Here is a 17,697-nt window from a genome sequence, read left to right as displayed (position 1 = left end):
TCAAAGTTACATACTATCTTTATGGCTCAGGATGCCTGGTGAAGCAACTGGCCTGTGTGTTTAGAATGCTTATACGTGCCTGTCAGGCGTAGAGAAAGCAAATGGCAGAGGTGCAGAGGCTTGTGGGATTCGATCAGAAATTATTGTCAATGAATCAAACCCAGACAATGCAATGCTTTCATTGCGGACACAATGGCTTCCTCCATATTTTCATAATTCCTCATAGCAATCCCACCTGACCCCCACACTCCTTGGCCTAGCCCTCTCCATCCAAATTTCTCCATTTACCATCCATTCCCAAGACATCCCTGCCTGTGAACTTATCTTCTCCAACTTCTCTCCCTCTGAGCAATGATCGCATGCTTTCAGTGATTTTTGGCTCTTCCCGATGGTGGAAACTGCATCCCTGCCTACCTGCAGGATGCTGCCTCCCTCCCCCTCGTCATCCAAACCTACCTTGGGTACCACCCCTGAGCTAACACCGTCTCTTGTCAGGCCTAGGTCAGGTGTGGTTCGCTTGGGGGATAAAGGACTCTGCAGAGAAATCAGGTCTGGCGCTGCATGCAATCTGGCCTGCGAGCCGGGTGGTCCTCCATCTTCTGCTATAAGCAAACAAATGTGCCTTTAACCTTCACCTAAACCTCCCCCTGTCGCCTCTGGATTATTCAGGTTTATTCATTTATTGCATTTAGATCCCCCCCATTTCTCCAAGGTTGCTCAAGGTGGCGGGCATGAAAATGCCAAGCCCAGTCATTTTAACAAAAACCTGATGAGGAACGCTTGAGGGAGTTGGGGATGTTTAGCTTGGAACAGAGGAGATATGAGAGCCATCTTCAAAGATCTCAAGGGCTTTGCCATGGAAGATGGAGCCAACTTGTTTTCTCCTTCTCCAAAGGGCAGGGGCTGATATATGTATCTGAGTGGCAAGAAAGGAGATTCAGACTAAACATCCGAAATAACTTTCTGGAAATGAGAGCCATTTGACAGTGGATAGCTCAGCTGGTTAGAGCATGGTGCTGATCACGCCAAGGTTGCAGGTTCGATTCCTGTATGGGACAGCTGTATGTTCTGGCATTGCAGCGGGTTGGGCTAGATGACCATTAGGGTCCCTTCCAACTCTACATTTCCATGAAACCTTAGAGAGCTGCTGCCAGCCAGTGCAGGCGGACCAACGGTCTGACCCCAGCAGAAGCTTCCTATTTAAATCGGCCTTTGGTTCAGAACCATGAGGACTAGGATCCTGATTTATTTTTAGGTCCAGGTCATCATAGAGAGGGAGACCTATGCTTGTCATGTCATAGGTCCCTGGTTCAATGCCTGGCATCCCCAGGTAGGGTTGGGAATGGCCTCCTCTACCTGAAAGCTTGAGCATGATGGAGCAATGGTCTGATTTGGTAGAAGGCAGGCTCCTATTTAAACCAGCCCTTTGTTTATTCAGCACAATGAGGACTAGAAACCTACTTGATACTTATGGAAGGGTGGGAGTTTAGTGGCGGAGCATCTGCTCTGCATGCAGAAGGTCTCCAAGTAGGGCTGGGAACCTCCCCTTATCTGAAAACCTGGTGAACCCCTTCATAGCCCCGGGGTAGCGCAGGTTGGTGGCTTTGTGACATCAGAAAGGCCAGCCAATCAGTGCTTTATATATATGTGAAGCTAGCCAGTTAGCAAGCCTGGTTTCGTAGAATCATAGAGTTCGAAGGGACCGCGAGGGACATCTAGTCCAACCCCCTGCTCCTGGCGCAAGGTGACATGTCTGACCAAAGTGGGGTGCCAACTAGATGATTCCCTGTCTAACTCTACAATTCTATGATTCTATGGAAGGTGGTGGACTCTCCTTCCTGGGAGGTTTTTAAGCAGAGTTTGGATGGCCATCTGTCAGGGATGCTTTAGTTGAGATTGCTACATTGCCAGGGGTTGGAATGGATGATCTTTGGGGGGATCCCTTCCCTCTCCACAATTCTATTATTTTTATGATGGCTTTGTCTGGTTTTTTTGCATTTTTTTAATGGCTTCATGTTGCATTTCCACATGTCATCACACGCCGTGTTGACATCTTCTGTGAGTGAGCGGTACAGAAATATATTCAAGAAGTAGGACTGCCCTTTCTCGCAGAGATGCACACAACCCACTTGCCACTAAATGGTTCGGTTTGGGGGGGGGTGACAGATCTGTCCCTCGCCGCAAAATGCCTTTCCGCCCTGCCAGTCCTCTGGGTCGGCCACTGTGTGGTGCTGTTGCGGCACGCAGCAGAGCTCTGGTTACGGGCTCAGACCGAAGCGAGTGCCCTTCCACCCAGGAATTCGCTCCATCTCCTCCGTAGATGCCTCCCTCTTTTTGAAACAGCAGCCACTGCAGTGGTGTGTGTGTGTGTGTGTGTCTGGAGGGGTCTTCTTTATCGACTCTGCAAATTTCTCGCCTGACCGCCTCTCCTCCCCCCCCACCTCCCAGAGTCTTTGTTCTATTATTCATGAGCTGCGTTGGCTGACCACCCTGCAAGGCCGGCTGAACTGTGCCAGCTTGTGACTCCGGGGGTCCGGCGTTGTTGCATCAGGAGGAACAAAGGTGGGGTGGGGTGGCGGGCAAAGGGCTGGGTCTCGGCCGGGGCACCGGAGCTCGGCTGCTAATCCAAAGCACTGTGGCAAAACTTGCCTTCTGGTTTCTCCAAAGTTTCTTCCACCCAACTTTCTCCTGGGGGTCTCTTAGGTTGAGGTGGGGGTTAGGAATATAAGAATCAGCTGGGTCAGATCAATGTTTCTGCCATAGCTTAGGGGGCATATTTATATAATCATAGAGTTGGACCCCCATGGGTGGCGCTGTGGTCTAAACCACTGAGCCTCTTGGGCTTTCCGATCAGTAGGTCAGCGGTTCAAATCCCCGCAACGGAGTGAGCTCCCGTTGCTCTGTACCAGCTCCTGCCAACCTAGCAGTTCGAAAGCTCACCAGTGCAAGGAGATAAATAGGTACCACTGCAGCGCCACAACCCCATATTCGCCTTTGACTGGACTTAACTGCCCAGGGGTCCTTTACCTGCTGAAGCGTCTGTCAGAGATGGCGTTCCAACCTCTGTTTAAAGGCCTCCAAGGAAGGAGAGTCTGCCAGGTTCTGCCTTCTATATACCACCTGCTATAAAACTCAGGAGTCAAGATCTGAATGAATCTAATGGCCAATGTCATGACATTCATATTTTAAATTAGCGGTTGAGATGTTAACCTACATATTTTCATTGTTTTATATTTGTACTATTTGCCATACTCTAGCTTACAGAGTTTAATTGTAACCTATGTATAAAAAAGGTAAAGGTAAAGGACCCCTGGACAGTCGCATGGAAACGCCGTTTACCTTCCCGCAGCAGCGGTACCTATTTATCTACTTGCACTGGCCTGCTTTGAACTGCTAGGTTGGCAGGAGCAGGGACCGAGCAATGGGAGCTCACCCCGTTGCGGGGATTTGAACCGCCGACCTTCTGATCGTCAAGCCCAAGAGGCTCAGTGGTTTAGACCCCAGTGCCACCCGCACCCCTTTAACCTATGTATATATACTTTTCTCTATCCCTGTACATGTCTGTATTTCTGATCTGTGACCATAATAAATCAATGGATTTATACCTTCCAAAGCAGAAGAAAACAAGCTTTCTCCATCTTCCATGGGAGAGCCCTTCTGTTGGCTGAAAATGGCTGTCATGTCACTCTCAGTCTCCTATTTTTCACTGCCCATTCTTCCTGTGGCTTGGTCTCCCTCCTCTGCACACATTCCAGCTTTCCAATATCCTTCTTCAATTGTGGTGCCCAGAACTGGACACAATATTCCAGGTGTGGTCTAGAATAGAGCGGTGCTATTACTTCCCTTGATCTGTACTTCTGTTGATGCAGCCTAGGATTGTATTAGCTTTTTTCTGCTGCTGTGTCACACTGTTGATTCGTGTTATGCTTCTGGTCTGCTAAGATCCTTTGCACATGGGCTGCTGTCTAGCCAGGGGTCCCCCATACTAGATTTGTGCATCTAGAACCTTCCATTTGTCCCTACTGAAATCCCTTTCTTGTCATTGCTAATCATTTTGTTTCTACAGTGGCACCTCAGGTTAAGTACTTAATTCGTTCCGGAGGTCCGTACTTAACCTGAAACTGTTCTTAACCTGAAGCACCACTTTAGCTAATGGGGCCTCCTGCTGCTGCCACACCGCCGGAGCACAATTTCTGTTCTCATCCTGAAGCAAAGTTCTTAACCTGAAGCACTATTTCTGGGTTAGTGGAGTCTGTAACCTGAAGCATATGTAACCCGAGGTACCACTGTATACTGCTTTATATTTTTAAGAATTATTTTAAAGGCAGTTTAAAGGTAAAGGTAAAGGGACCCCTGACAGCTTCCGGGTCATGTGGCCAGCATGACTAAGCCACTTCTGGTGAACCAAAGCAGCACACGGAAACACCATTTACCTTCCCACCGGAGCGGTACCTATTTATCTACTTGCACTTTAACGTGCTTTCGAACTGCTAGGTTGGCAGGAGCAGAGACCGAGCAACGGGAGCTTAGCCTGTCGCGGGGATTCGAACCCACAACCTTCTGATCGGAAAGTCCTAGGCTCTGTGGTTTAACCCACAGCACCACCCGTTTACTACACCTTAAAACAATCCAGAATAAAACATTACAGAAGAAAGTCAAATGTAAAGTTTTGTTAGTTTTCACCCAGTTCTCCAGTCTGCTAAATTCCCCTTTGCAGCTTGTCGATACCCTTCTTAAAACGGGTTGCCCAGAACCTGACAGGGGACTCCAGGTACAGACTGAGCAAGACAGAATAGAGCAGTTCTGTGATTTCCCTTGTTCGGGACACTAGACTTCTGTTGACGCAGCCTGGAATAGCATTAGATCTTTTTGTTGTGCCCCTCCCCTCTCTACAAGGGGTTGTGTTTCCAGGAGGGGGGGTGCAAGTGCTCCTCTGCTTAAATGGCCTTCTCGGTGCTCAGAGATGGCCTGACCTAGATTTCCCTCTGCTTGCTTCAAACTGGTTATTTCACCGGGCAATAATAGCCCAATCTCCCACGCGGAGAGGACGCCGGAGGGATCCTATTTGCTTCTCCACTGGGCTTTTTAGGAGCAAATGGCTCTTGCTCGCGATTCTCCCAAATGGCAATAACGGGACTTTCTTTTTGTAAAAATAAATTATTATATGTATTTTTTTGCTTTTACAAGTCCTGAAAAAGTGGCGAGGCAGCAATCTTTTTTGCTGACTCAGCTCCCAAGGAGATGCCTTTGTTCTTTACGTCCATTAGGGGAGCTGCGTATAGGGTCACGAGCAAACTTCAGCAGGGACTTTCTTAAAGAGACAGATCACCTGAGAAGAGGCAGGGAGGGAGGAAGCATGAATTTTGGAAGGCTCAGGGCAGATAAAAGAAAGTCCTTCCCGCAGAGCAGAGTTAAACTGTGGAACTCACTTTCACAGGAGGCAATGATAACCACCAACCTGGACGACCTTAAATTCAGGGAGGAGAGGGCTATTGATGGTTCCTAGCCAGGGGATGCGGGTGGCGCTGTGGGTTAAAAAACAGAGCCTAGGACTTTCCGATCAGAAGGTCGGCGGTTCAAATCCCCGCCACGGGATGAGCTCTCCTTGCTCTGTCCCAGCTCCTGCCAACCTAGTAGTTTAAAAGCACATCAAAGTGGAAGTAGATAAATAGGTACCACTCCAGCGGAAAGGTAAACGGCGTTACCGTGCACTGCTCTGGTTTGCCAGAAGCGGCTTAGTCATGCTGGCCACATGACCCGGAAGCTGTACGCCGGCTCCTTTGGCCAGTAAAGCAAGATGAGCGCCGCAACCCCAGAGTCGGTCGCGACTGGACCTAATGATCAGGGGTCCCTTTACCTTTACCCTTTACCCTTTTTACCCTTTACCCTTTACCCCTTTACCCCTTTACCCCTTTACCCCTTTACCCCTTTACCCCTTTACCCCTTTACCCCTTTACCCCTTTACCCCTTAACCTTTAACCTTCACCCTTCACCCTTTAACCACCAACCTTCACCCTTTAACCTTTACCCTTTACCCTTTACCCTTTACCCTTCACCCTTCACCCTTTACCCTTTACCCTTTACCCTTTACCCTTTACCCTTTACCCTTTACCCTTTACCCTTTACCCTTTACCCTTTACCCTTTACCTTTTTACCCTTTTTACCCTTTTTACCCTTTTTACCCTTTTTACCCCTTTACCCTTTTTACCCCCTTTACCCTTTCACCTTTACCCTTTCACCTTTACCCTTTCACCTTTACCCTTTACCCTTTACCCTTTACCCTTTACCCTTTACCCTTTAGCTATGCTTTGCTGGCCGGACCCAGCAGGCTCTGCTTATGTTCTCAATACAGGTATGGCTAAGATGCTGCTGGACTCCAGTTCCCATCAGCCCACAGTCCAGGGCTTACCCATTCACAACAATGGAGGCAAAATTCAATTCAGCTCACATTTAAAGGCTCAGCCACTTAATTTTTATGCTTCAAAACCGTGCAGGGACTGAAACGCGGCTGATCTTTCGGAATTCGCACATCTCCGAATTTTGCAAACCCTGTTACACCAGCCGAGCCTCATAATCCAGGAATGCATATATACTTTTTGCTCAGGCAAAGCGTGCCTGAAAACACATCTATTCACAAAACCAACCTACAAAAATGTGCTATAATTAGGCAAAATTGCTTTGTAAATAATTGCCTTGGATATCAGCCAAAAACTGCATGCAGGGAAAGGGAGAGAAAAGTGTCCGTTAGGAGAAATCTGTGCCAAAATGCTCATGAATATTCATGGGGATTTTAAAATTAAAGACAATTCAAACTAATGCGGAGAGGCGATAGAGCTTAAATCGAAGGTGGAGAAGGGAGAGGTTCCCCAAGATTGGCATTTTTGCCCATGTCTGATCTAGAACCCTCCTTTTTTAACTGTGCATGGCTCTAGAACTGATAGGACAGCCAAACTGAACTACCTGAAAGGCTGTCCCATGAAGGGTGGAGCAAGCTTGTTTTCATACTGCTCCAGGGCGCAGGACCTGAACCAACAAATTCAAAGGGCCAGAAAGGAGAGCCCCCCCTAAACAATAGGAAGAACTTTCTGATGGACTCATAGAATCGTAGAATTTGGATGGACCCCAAGGGTCATCTAGTCCAACCCCCTGCAATGCAGGAATCTCAGATAATAATAATAATAATAATAATAATAATAATAATAATAATAATAATAATAACAATTTATTTATACCCTGCCCATTAGGCTGGGTTTCCCCAGCTACTCTGGGCGGCTTCTATCAAGTATTGAAATACAGTAGTCTGTTAAACATTAAAAGCTTCCCTAAACAGGGCTGACTTCAGATGTCTTCTAAAAGTCTGGTAGTTGTTTTTCTCTTTGACATCTGGTGGGAGGGCGTTCCACAGCGACTTGGCTTCTCACAGTGAGGGAACCACCAGAAGGCCCTCAGAGCTAGACCTCAGTGTCTGGGCAGAACGATGGGGGTGGAGATGCTCCTTCAGGTATACTGGACCATCCAACCTCTGCTTAAAAACCTCCAAGTCCACAAACTCCCGATGGAGTTTGTTCCACTGTCAGAAAGCTCTTAACAGGCAAAGCATGGGCTTTGCACAGGCTCTACTGCTGAGCTACCGCCCTTTCCTTAAAAATAAAGCGGGTTTCTAGTCCTCATCATTCTAAACAAGAGGCTGATTGTAATAGGAAACGACACGGCCTTTGCCCATCTAGCTCTGTATTGTCTAAATCGGCCTTTCTCAACCTGTGGGTCCCCAGATGTTGTTGAACTACAACGCCCATCACCCCTAGTTAGCAAGGCCGGAGCTCATGAATGATGGGAATTGTAGTCCAACAATATCTGGGGACCCACAGGTTGAGAACCGCTGGAGGGACCGGCAGCATCTTTCTAGGGATATTCACATTCTTATGCGGTGATGCCTGGGATTCAAGCTGGGTCCTTCTGCATGCAAGGCAGGCGTCCAGCCTCTCAGCTACACCTTTCCCTTAAGTCGCAGAGATATGGGAAGCTGCTTTCTACTGACTCAGTCAATCTTCCTCTACTGTCTACACTGGCTGGCAGTGTCTCTGCTGCTTTCAGCAGAGTATTTCCCCAGTCTTACCTGGAGATGCTGTTGGGGGTTGGGACCTTCTGTATGCAAGGCAGATGCACTCCTCCGCCTGTGACCCTTTCTTCTATGAAAGCATACAGAGTGTCTCTGTGTGTGTGGTCTCCAGTCTTCCAAGAGGCCGGAGAGTGATGCTGTCGGATGATGAAAGGTCTCCAGTCTTCCAAGAGGCCGGAGAGTGATGCTGTCGGATGATGAAAGATCACTTCGCCTATTAGACGACTGGCTTCAGACCAAGGTGTCCATTAATTAACCAGCTTGGGATTATGGATAGTTACTTAGAGTGGCACCTTAAGGAAGGTGCTTTGTGAAAGTGAAGGTGACCGCGTGGTGGGTGGGTGCCTTTCTCTGCAATTTTATTTTATTTTATTGCGGGGAGAGGGAAGGCCTTGATGTTGCTTCTGGGCCTCAGTTGCCTGAAGCGCACATGTTCCTATCAAAAACGAGAGTTCCTCTGAGCAAGTGCAGAGCGTGTTTCCCAGGTCTAGCAGGTTCGGGGGTTGCAAGAAGCGTTCAGCAGCCCCTCCAAGTGTCCCTATTTTCCAGGGATGGCCCTGGGTTTACAGAAGCCGTCCTGGTTTCTGATTTGATCCCGGAATGTCCCACTTTTCTGTAAAGGGACCCCTGACCATTAGGTCCAGTCGTGGCCGACTCTGGGGTTGCGGCGCTCATCTCGCTTTATTGGCAGAGGGAGCCGGCGTACAGTTTCCGGGTCATGTGGCCAGCATGACTAAGCCGCTTCTGGCGAACCAGAGCAGCGCACGGAAATGCCGTTTACCTTCTCTCCAGAGCAGTACCTATTAATCTACTCGCACTTTGATGTGCTTTCAAACTGCTAGGTTGGCAGGAGCTGGGACTGAGCAACGGGAGCTCACCCCGTCTCGGGGATTTGAACCACCGACCTTCTGATCGGCAAGTCCTAGGCTCTGTGGTTTAACCCACAGTGCCACCCACATCCCTTAGGATGTGCCTATTTTCATCAGAGAAATGTCACAGAGTATGGAACTGTGAGATCCCACCCCAAGCCAAGGAGATAAGTAACTGCACAACCTTTAGATGACATCTGAAGGCAGCCCTGTATAGGGAATCTTTTAAATCTTTTATTATGTTTTTATATATGTTGGAAGCTGCCCACAGTGGCTGGGGCAACCCATTCAGATGGGCTGTGTATTATTATTATTATTATTATTATTATTATTATTATTATTATTATTATTAGAATAGGACGCCCCTATCTTCACTGGAGAAATCTTGGAGGGTATGTGTTCAGGATGGAGGTGGAACTGTCTGACACTGAGCTAGATGGACCCAAGAGCCACAGTCTGTCAATAGCAGCTTCCTACATCAGTTCCTAGAACTGAGCAGAAGAGACGGGAATGCATGTAGCTGCTTCATGCAGAACATGGGTCATTGGCCCATCTAACTGAGTATTACCTGCACGGACTGGCAGCAGCTCTCCAGGAACCCTTGGTCTGATCATTCAGGCAGTTATTGTGCTCTCCCAGGCCTGTACATGTGAACAAACCTTCAGATACACGCTGCCACCACCAAGCTGCTTGCTCAAGCAATCTCTGTTTTCCCCTGATTGTGGGGATGGTGGGGGGATGATGTTGGCACCTCCTCTGCCTTGGCACCTTCCGTCAGCCGAAGTTTGATGCCTCGTCAATACTAATATGACTTTTTACGCCTCCCTTGCTGCCCGGCGGGATTTATGGGAGCGCTGTTTTTATATAGACATTTCGAGGTACATAAATGCCGCCGTTCCCGCTGTGGGTAGGGTTGTGTCAGCGTTTTCAATATAATATTCTGGGTTTTATAATGCAGGCAATAAAAGATGGTCGCGCCGAGCCGGAATGCCGTGCAGCAGAGCCTCAGTCCCAGGGAAGGGGGTGGCGGAATACGCTGTATTTCTGTTCTAGAGAGAGGGGAGAGAGTTTGCGGGCGGTTGATTTGTGTGTGTCATCTACATCTAGTTAGAGTGGGGAAGACGGTGACTCAAACTCGCAGCCTTAAAAAGTGAAGGGGGCTCCCATCTCAGGAGAGGTCTCAACATTTGAGGATTTTTTAGTTTAGAGAAAGGGCGGGGGAAGAGGCAACTTGATATGAAATTATGCGTCGCAACCCTGAAACTCCAATGGAGCTGAATGTGTGAAGTTTCAGTCCTTCACACAGCGCAGAGTTAAACAATGGAACCCTCTGCCACAGGAGGCAGGGATGCCCACCAACTTAAAGGTAAAGGGACCCCTGACCATTAGGTCCAGTCATGGCCGACTCTGGGGTTGCGGCGCTCATCTCGCTTTACAGTGGTACCTCGGGTTAAGTACTTAATTCCTTCTGGAGGTCCGTTCTTAACCTGAAACTGTTCTTAACCTGAAGCACCACTTTAGCTAATGGGGCCTCCTAATGCCGCCATGCCACCGGAGCACGATTTCTGTTCTAATCCTGAAGCAAAGTTCTTAACTTGAAGCACTATTTCTGGGTTAGCGGAGTCTGTAACCTGAAGCGTATGTAACTTGAAATGTATGTAACCCGAGGTACCACTGTATTGGCTGAGGGAGCCGGCGTACAGCTTCTGAGTCATGAGGCCAGCATGACTAAGCCACTTCTGGCAAAGCAGAGCAGTGCACGGAAATGCCGTTTACCTTCCCGCCGGAGCAGTACCTATTTATCTACTTGCACTTTGACGTGCTTTCGAACTGCCAGGTTGGCAGGAGCAGGGACCGAGCAACAGGAGCTCACCCCGTCGTGGGGATTCAAACCACTGACCTTCTGATCGGCAAGTCCTAGGCTCTGTGGTTTAACCCATAGCGCCACCCGCGTTCCACCCACCAACTTAGATGACTTTAAAAGGATTAGACAGATTCACGGAGGAGAGGGCTACTAGCCACAATGGCCATGTTCTGCCCCCCCATATTTTGCTTCTGAATACCCATTGCTGTAAACACAGATAGGAGGGGGGAGTGAAATTGTGCTCAAACCCGCTTGAAGGTTTCCGCCTTTGGCCTGATCCAGCAGCCCAGGATCTTTGCATACTGTTACGTCAATTCGTCACATAAATCAAGGGTAACTTTTTGCACACTAACATCTTTTGGAGGTGGAAGCAGGCAGCCGGATCATTTTCTTTTTGAAAAATGTTGTTTTATGATATGTTTTATGATACTTTTACGACTTCATGTTTTTGTACTGTAAACTGCCCTAGTCATCTTTGTATTAAAAAAACTGGTACAGAAATCGAATAAAACGTTCGATAGTAAGGGTGTTTCGCAGGAGCCGGAGAGAAGCCAGCGAGTGGGTTACTTAGAGGGGGTGGACTTGACACCCCCATTTATCTCCATGTCATTTTTTGCTGTTTCTCAACCTCACCTGCAAACTGGCAGGCTTTTCTGTCATCAGGGACAGTGGCAGAACATCTGCTTGGCATGCAGAAGGTCACAGGTTCAATCCCCAATGGTAGGGCCGGGAGAGATTACCTGCTTGAAACCTGGACAGCTGCTGGCTGCTTTTTATATCCCACCTTCTCCTCCAAACGCGGGTGGCGCTCTGGGTTAAACCACAGAGCCTAGGGCTTGCCAATCAGAAGGTCGGCGGTTCGAATCCCCGTGACGGGATGAGCTCCCATTGCTCGGTCCCTGCTCCTGCCAACCTAGCAGTTCGAAAGCACGTCAAAGTGCAAGTAGATAAATAGGTACAGTGGTGCCCTGCAAGACGAATGCCTCGCAAGACGGAAAACCCGCTAGACGAAAGGGTTTTCCGTTTTGGAGGTGCTTCGCAAAACGAATTTCCTATGGGCTTGCTTCGCAAGACGAAAATGTCTTGCGAGTTCCTGCGGGTTTTTTTTCCTTCCCCCTTTTTTCTAAGCCGCTAAGCCGCTTATCAGCTGATCCGCTAAGCCGCTTATCAGCTAAGCCGCTAAGCCACTTATCAGCTGATCCGCTAAGCCGCTTATCAGCTGATCCGCTAAGCCCCATAGCCGCTAATCCGCTAAGCCGCTAATGGGCTTGCTTCGCAAGACGAAAAAACCGCAAGACGAAGAGACTCACGGAACGGATTCTTTTCGTCTTGCGAGGCACCACTGTACCGCTCCGGCGGGAAGGTAAACGGTGTTTCCGTGTGCTGCTCTGGTTCGCCAGAAGCAGCTTAGTCATGCTGGCCACATGACCCAGAAGCTGTACGCCTGCTCCCTCCGCCAATAAAGCGAGATGAGCACCGCAACCCCAGAGTCGGCCACGACTGGACCTAATGGTCAGGGGTCCCTTTACCTTTACCTTCTCCTCCAAAGAATTCAAGGTGGATGACATGCTTCTCCCCCTCCTCATTTAATCCCCCCAACAGCCCTGTGAGGTAAGTTAGGCTGAGAGGCAATGAGTGTCCCCTGAGATCACCCAGTGGAAGCTTCATTCCCGAGTGGGGGGATTTGAACTCTGGTCTCTCTCAGGTCTTAGTCCGACACTCTAAACCAGTATTTCCCAAACTTGGGACTCCAGCTGTTTTTGGATTACAACTCCCATCATCCCTAGCTAATGGGACCCGTACTCAGGGAAGATGGGACCTATAGTCCGAAAACAGCTGGAGACCCACGTTTGGGAAATCCTGATCTCCATCTATATCCATCCTATCTATCCTCCCCAATGTATGTGCCCCAAGAGCTCCAGTCGCCCACCAAAGGTACATTGGTACCTCGTGTTAAGAACTTAATTTGTTCCAGAGGTCCATTCTTAACCTGAAACTGTTCTTAACCTGAGGTACCCCTTTAGCTAATGGGGCCTCCCGCTGCCGCCGCACCACCGCCGCACAATTTCTGTTCTCATCCTGAAGCAAAGTTCTTAACCCGAGGTACTATTTCCGGGTTAGCGGAGTCTGTAACCTGAAGCGTATGTAACCTGAAGCGTATGTAACCCAAGGTACCACTGTATTCTTACAGAAGGACTTCAAAGCTGTGGTCTACCTCTTGGATTGGTTCAGATGTCTAACCAAAGCGGCCAAATCATGTGGACTAGCAGCCAGATTTTTTTACCTTGTAACTTTACCTTGTTGAACTTGGGTCAAGAGGTTTAGCTGTTCCTGGTTTTGCTGCTTCCCGGCCCGCCTCACAGGGCTGTTGTGAGGAGGAGACAGGAGAGGGGCGAAACTTGTAGGAAGAAAGAGCAGGTATACAAGCATCATAACTAATCTGGGCCTCTGAGCCGTTTCCAAGTTAAGAATTCCTCTGAATGGGGGTTGGTCCTTAGTTCTGTTTTTGTGATTTGTGGGATGGCTAATAATAATAATAATAATAATAATAATAATTTTAAATTTATATCCCGCCCATCTGGCTTGGTTTCCCCAGCCACTCTGAGCGGCTTGCAACATATAAAACACAAAACATAAAAAAAAAAAAATCCTATACAAGCAACATGCAAACCAATAAATCAATAAAATCCAGTAAGAATAATAACAAACAGTTTGGAGTTATACCCAAATTAAAGTAACCACCAACCCCAACTAAACTAAATTTCCAGTTCACCAAGTTACGCCAGTGGTGTCTCTCTCGTTCTCCCATGAGGTATCCTAACAACTAACTAACTTTCTTTCTTTCTTTCTTTCTTTCTTTCTTTCTTTCTTTCTTTCTTTCTTTCTTAGTATTTGGCCACCTGCAATTCCAAAAACAGCTCGGTGTAAAAATGTCACCTTTTTTTTATGGGCTGGATTGCAATCGGCCACCACACTTGCCTACATGGTGAATGAGGGGAAAGTTTGATGATCGCAGGCGATTGCTGCTACAGTACTGATAAGAAAGGAGGGCAGAGAAGGGTTGTATAGTAACAAAACATCCCCGGTAGTTTTGCTATTTGGGTGGAAATGGAATTGGGGGGAAAGCATTTGCTGTATTAAAGAGATTAGGGGTTTGGGGAGCCTCTTTTGGCCTGGGGGCCACATTCTATCCTGTGCAGCCATCCAGGGGCCAGAGGCAAAGGCAGAACAACTGATAGGAGCAATATTGATGTTGGCTAGCCCTGCCTTATGACAGAGGCATGTATGAGTCTGCCTTACAAAAGAGTCCATCTATCCCATTAATGTCTGCACTGGCTGGCAGCAACGGCTTTCCGGGTTTTCAGGTGGGGGTCTTCTTCCCCAAGGCCTGCCTCAAGATGCAGTGGGGAGTGAACCTGGTTCCTTTCTTGTGGGGTGTGAAATAAGAATATTGAGGGGTCCCTTCAAGGCAGGGGTCAGCAAACTTTTTCAGCAGGGGGCCAGTCCACTGTCCCTCAGATCTTGTGGGGGGCCGGACTATATTTTTTGGAGGGAAATGAACGAATTCCTGTGCCCCACAAATAACCCAGAGATGCATTTTAAATAAAAGCACACATTCCACTCATGTAAAAACACCAGGCAGGCCCCACAAATAGCCCAGAGATGCATTTTAAATAAAAGCACACATTCTACTCATGTAAAAACACACTGATTCCCGGACCATTCGCAGGCCGGATTTAGATGGTGATTGGGCCGGATCCAGCTGCCGGGCCTTAGTTTGCCTACCCATGCTTCAAGGGGGTCAGCTTCTTCAGGAAGACTGGACCTTCAGAGAGAGGGCTCAAACCGGTCAGGAAATGAAGAGAGACCAGACCAGGATATATGAAAGCAAAGCAGCTATAAGCCTGATCTTTATTAAAGGGGGCTCCCCCCACACACAGGAGAGACAAGGAGGACCCTGGACAAAGGTGTGCAAGCCCTTATATAGACTTTGAAATTGCCCACCCTGGAGCTCAAGACCACCCCCAGAAACATCATACGTACATCACAGAAGGGGCGGACTACAACAGAAATCTGAGTGCATTGTTTTTTGTCCTGTCTGCTAGGTTACCTGCTTGGATTACCTGGGCATCCTGGCCACACTTTTGTTATGATAACTACTCAACTCCTGAATCCAGGTCATAGGCTCACCCTATTCATATATTAACTGTGCCCTTGTGTTATGTACTGAGTTGAATAGGATCCAAACTGCAGCAGTCTGATTGGTCCTAGAACAATAGGATCCAAACTGCAGCAGTCTGATTGGTCCTAGAACAATGCAGCAGTATGATTGGTTGGCAGGAACCACCCAATCATGCTCCAGATAGAAGTGAATCCACAACCTGATTGGCTTACAGTAGAATTCCGGAATTAGCCAATCATGTGCAGCCCATTGTGTAAAGAATGTATATAAAGCAGATACTTTGAGGGGACTTTCATTCATTCCTCCTCACCACTATGAGCTGAATAAAGAGCATGAAATCACTTTGCGACTCTGAGTATATTTCACCTTGAGACAGGATTTGTGAGCAAAGAGACAATCGGGAGGCTCCCCATTTCCTTCCACCTTGCAGATAAATATATCTGAGGTCAATTTGGAAGAGAGAAAATGCTTTCAGGACTTTGCTGTGGGTTTCAGACATGTGAGCTATACATATTTGTATGTGCTTGCTTGGTACATTTATGAACATCTATTTTTTTATAATTGTTGTGGGTTAAACCACAGAGCCTAGGACTTGCCGATCAGAAGGTTGGCAGTTCAAATCCCCGTGATGGGGTGAGCTCCCATTGCTCAGTCCCTGCTCCTTCCAACCTAGCAGTTCAAAAGCACATTATGTGCAAGTAGATAAATAGGTACCGCTCCGGTGGGAAGGTAAACGCCATTTCCGTGGGCTGCTCTGGTTCGCCAGAAGCGGCTTAGTTCTGCTGGCCACATGACCCGGAAGCTGTACGCCGGCTCCCTCGGCCAATAAATCAAGATGAGCACCGCAACCCCAGAGTCGGTCACGACTGGACCTAATGATCAGGGGTCCCTTTACCTTTCCCTTATTTTTTTTATATATAAGATCTTAAAATTCTTATAACAGGTGTATGGGCCCTGCCACCAAGCGGTGGCCCTTTCCTGAAAAACAAAACAAGTTTCTAGTTCTTGCCGTTCCATGTAAAAAAGGCTGGTTGAAAAGGGGAGCTGCTCTCTGCCTGGGATTTATTGGGGTTGTCGGGTTCCTATGCTGAGCCTCAGAAGGTCTCGTAATAGCCTGACATGTCAGAGGGGGAGAGAACAACTGGAACCTGACAGGCCGGTGAATTAAATTCTTAGGTAATTGCATCTTTGTGAGTTCATCGCTGCAGTTGGTTTGTTCACCTGCTTCCATTCCACTTGCTGAATAACGCCCCCCCTTCCCTAAAAAACCCGGAGAGGATGTGCGCAGGTGGACTTCTTGGGATCTGCAACAATGAAAATCCATTTCCCCTTCTCTTCCCCTCCCTCCGCTCTTAAGCAAAAATTGAATTCTGATAGCTCGGATGCCAGCTTCTTGCTGCTGCCGTGGATTTGCAAACAAGCAATGGATTTGTGGGAGTCTCCGCTTCTGGATCTCTCCACAGCAAGCAGAGCAGAAAAGAGTTGCATGGTGCTATGGCTGGTGGCTGCTCAAAACGGACAGGTCACCAGAGTCCCCTGAGTCGATCTAGTACACAGAGGTGACAGACCGCCATCCTAATGGCGAATTCAGGCAGCTGAATGCTGATCTGTTTGAACATCACATACGAACCTAGAAGAGGGCTGTTGGAAGCAGAGGGAGCTCGGTCGGAGCAGAGCTCCCGCGTTGTCTGCAGAAAGCCCCAAATTTAATCCCCAGCAGCAATGCAGTCATTTTGGACTCACAGCTGTCCATGGAGGTGTGGGTCAATTCTGTGTCCAGAGCGGCTGTCTACCAGCTCCATCTGGAACGCAGGCTGAGACCCTACCTGCCCGCAGACTGTCTCGCCAGAGTGGTGCATGTCTGGTTATCTCCCGCTTGGACTACTGCAATGCGCTCTATGTGGGGCTACCTTTGAAGGTGACCCAGAAACTGCAACAAATCCAGAATGCGGCAGCTAGACAGGTGACTGGGAGCGGCTGCTGAGACCACATAATACCGGTCTTGATAGACCTACATTGGCTCCCAGTATGTTTCTGAGCACAATTCAAAGTGTTGGTGCTGACCTTTAAAAGCCCTAAATGGCCACGGCCCAGAATACCTGAAGGACCGTCTCCACCCCCATCGTTCTGCCTGGACACTGAGGTCCAGCACTGAGGGCCTTCTGGCAGTTTCCTCCCAGCGAGAAGCAAAGTTACAGGGAACCAGACAGAGGGCCTTCTCGGTAGTGGAATGCCCTCCCATCAGATGTCAAGGAAATAAACATCTATCTGGCTTTTAGAAGACATCTGAAAGCAGCCCTGTTTATGGAAGTTTTTAATGTTTAATGCTGTGTTGTGTTTTTAATATTCTGTTGGGAGCCACCCAGAGTAGCTGGGGAAACCCAGCCAGATGGGTGGGGTATAAGTAATTTATTATTGTTATTGTTATTGTTATCACCTCATCATCATCATCATCCTCTTTTAAAGCCATCCAAGTTGGTGGTGATCACTGCCTCCTGCAGGAAGGAGTTCCGCAGTTTAACTCTGCCCTGCATAGAGGTCTTCCTTGAGAGGTTGTGGACTCTCTTTCCTTGAAGGCTTTTAAGCAGAGGTTGCAGAGATGGCCATCTATCAGGGAAGTGGGGTATAAATAACAAAATGATGATGATGATGATTACAGTAC

The 17,697-nt window shown here is 48.2% G+C and overlaps 1 protein-coding gene across 9 annotated transcripts in view; it reads left to right on the top strand.

Annotated features, from left to right (window-relative positions):
• The window catches only part of ARHGEF10L (Rho guanine nucleotide exchange factor 10 like), a 136,244-nt gene that overhangs the window by 102,866 nt on the left and 15,681 nt on the right, over window positions 1-17,697 (top strand). The window lies entirely within an intron of this gene.

The sequence above is a fragment of the Podarcis erhardii genome (assembly GCF_964252035.2).
Source record: "Podarcis erhardii genome assembly, chromosome: 7".
Lineage (NCBI taxonomy): Eukaryota > Metazoa > Chordata > Lepidosauria > Squamata > Lacertidae > Podarcis > Podarcis erhardii.
The sequence above is the reverse complement of the archived record's forward strand: the minus strand, read 5'-3'. Positions and strand labels throughout refer to the sequence as shown.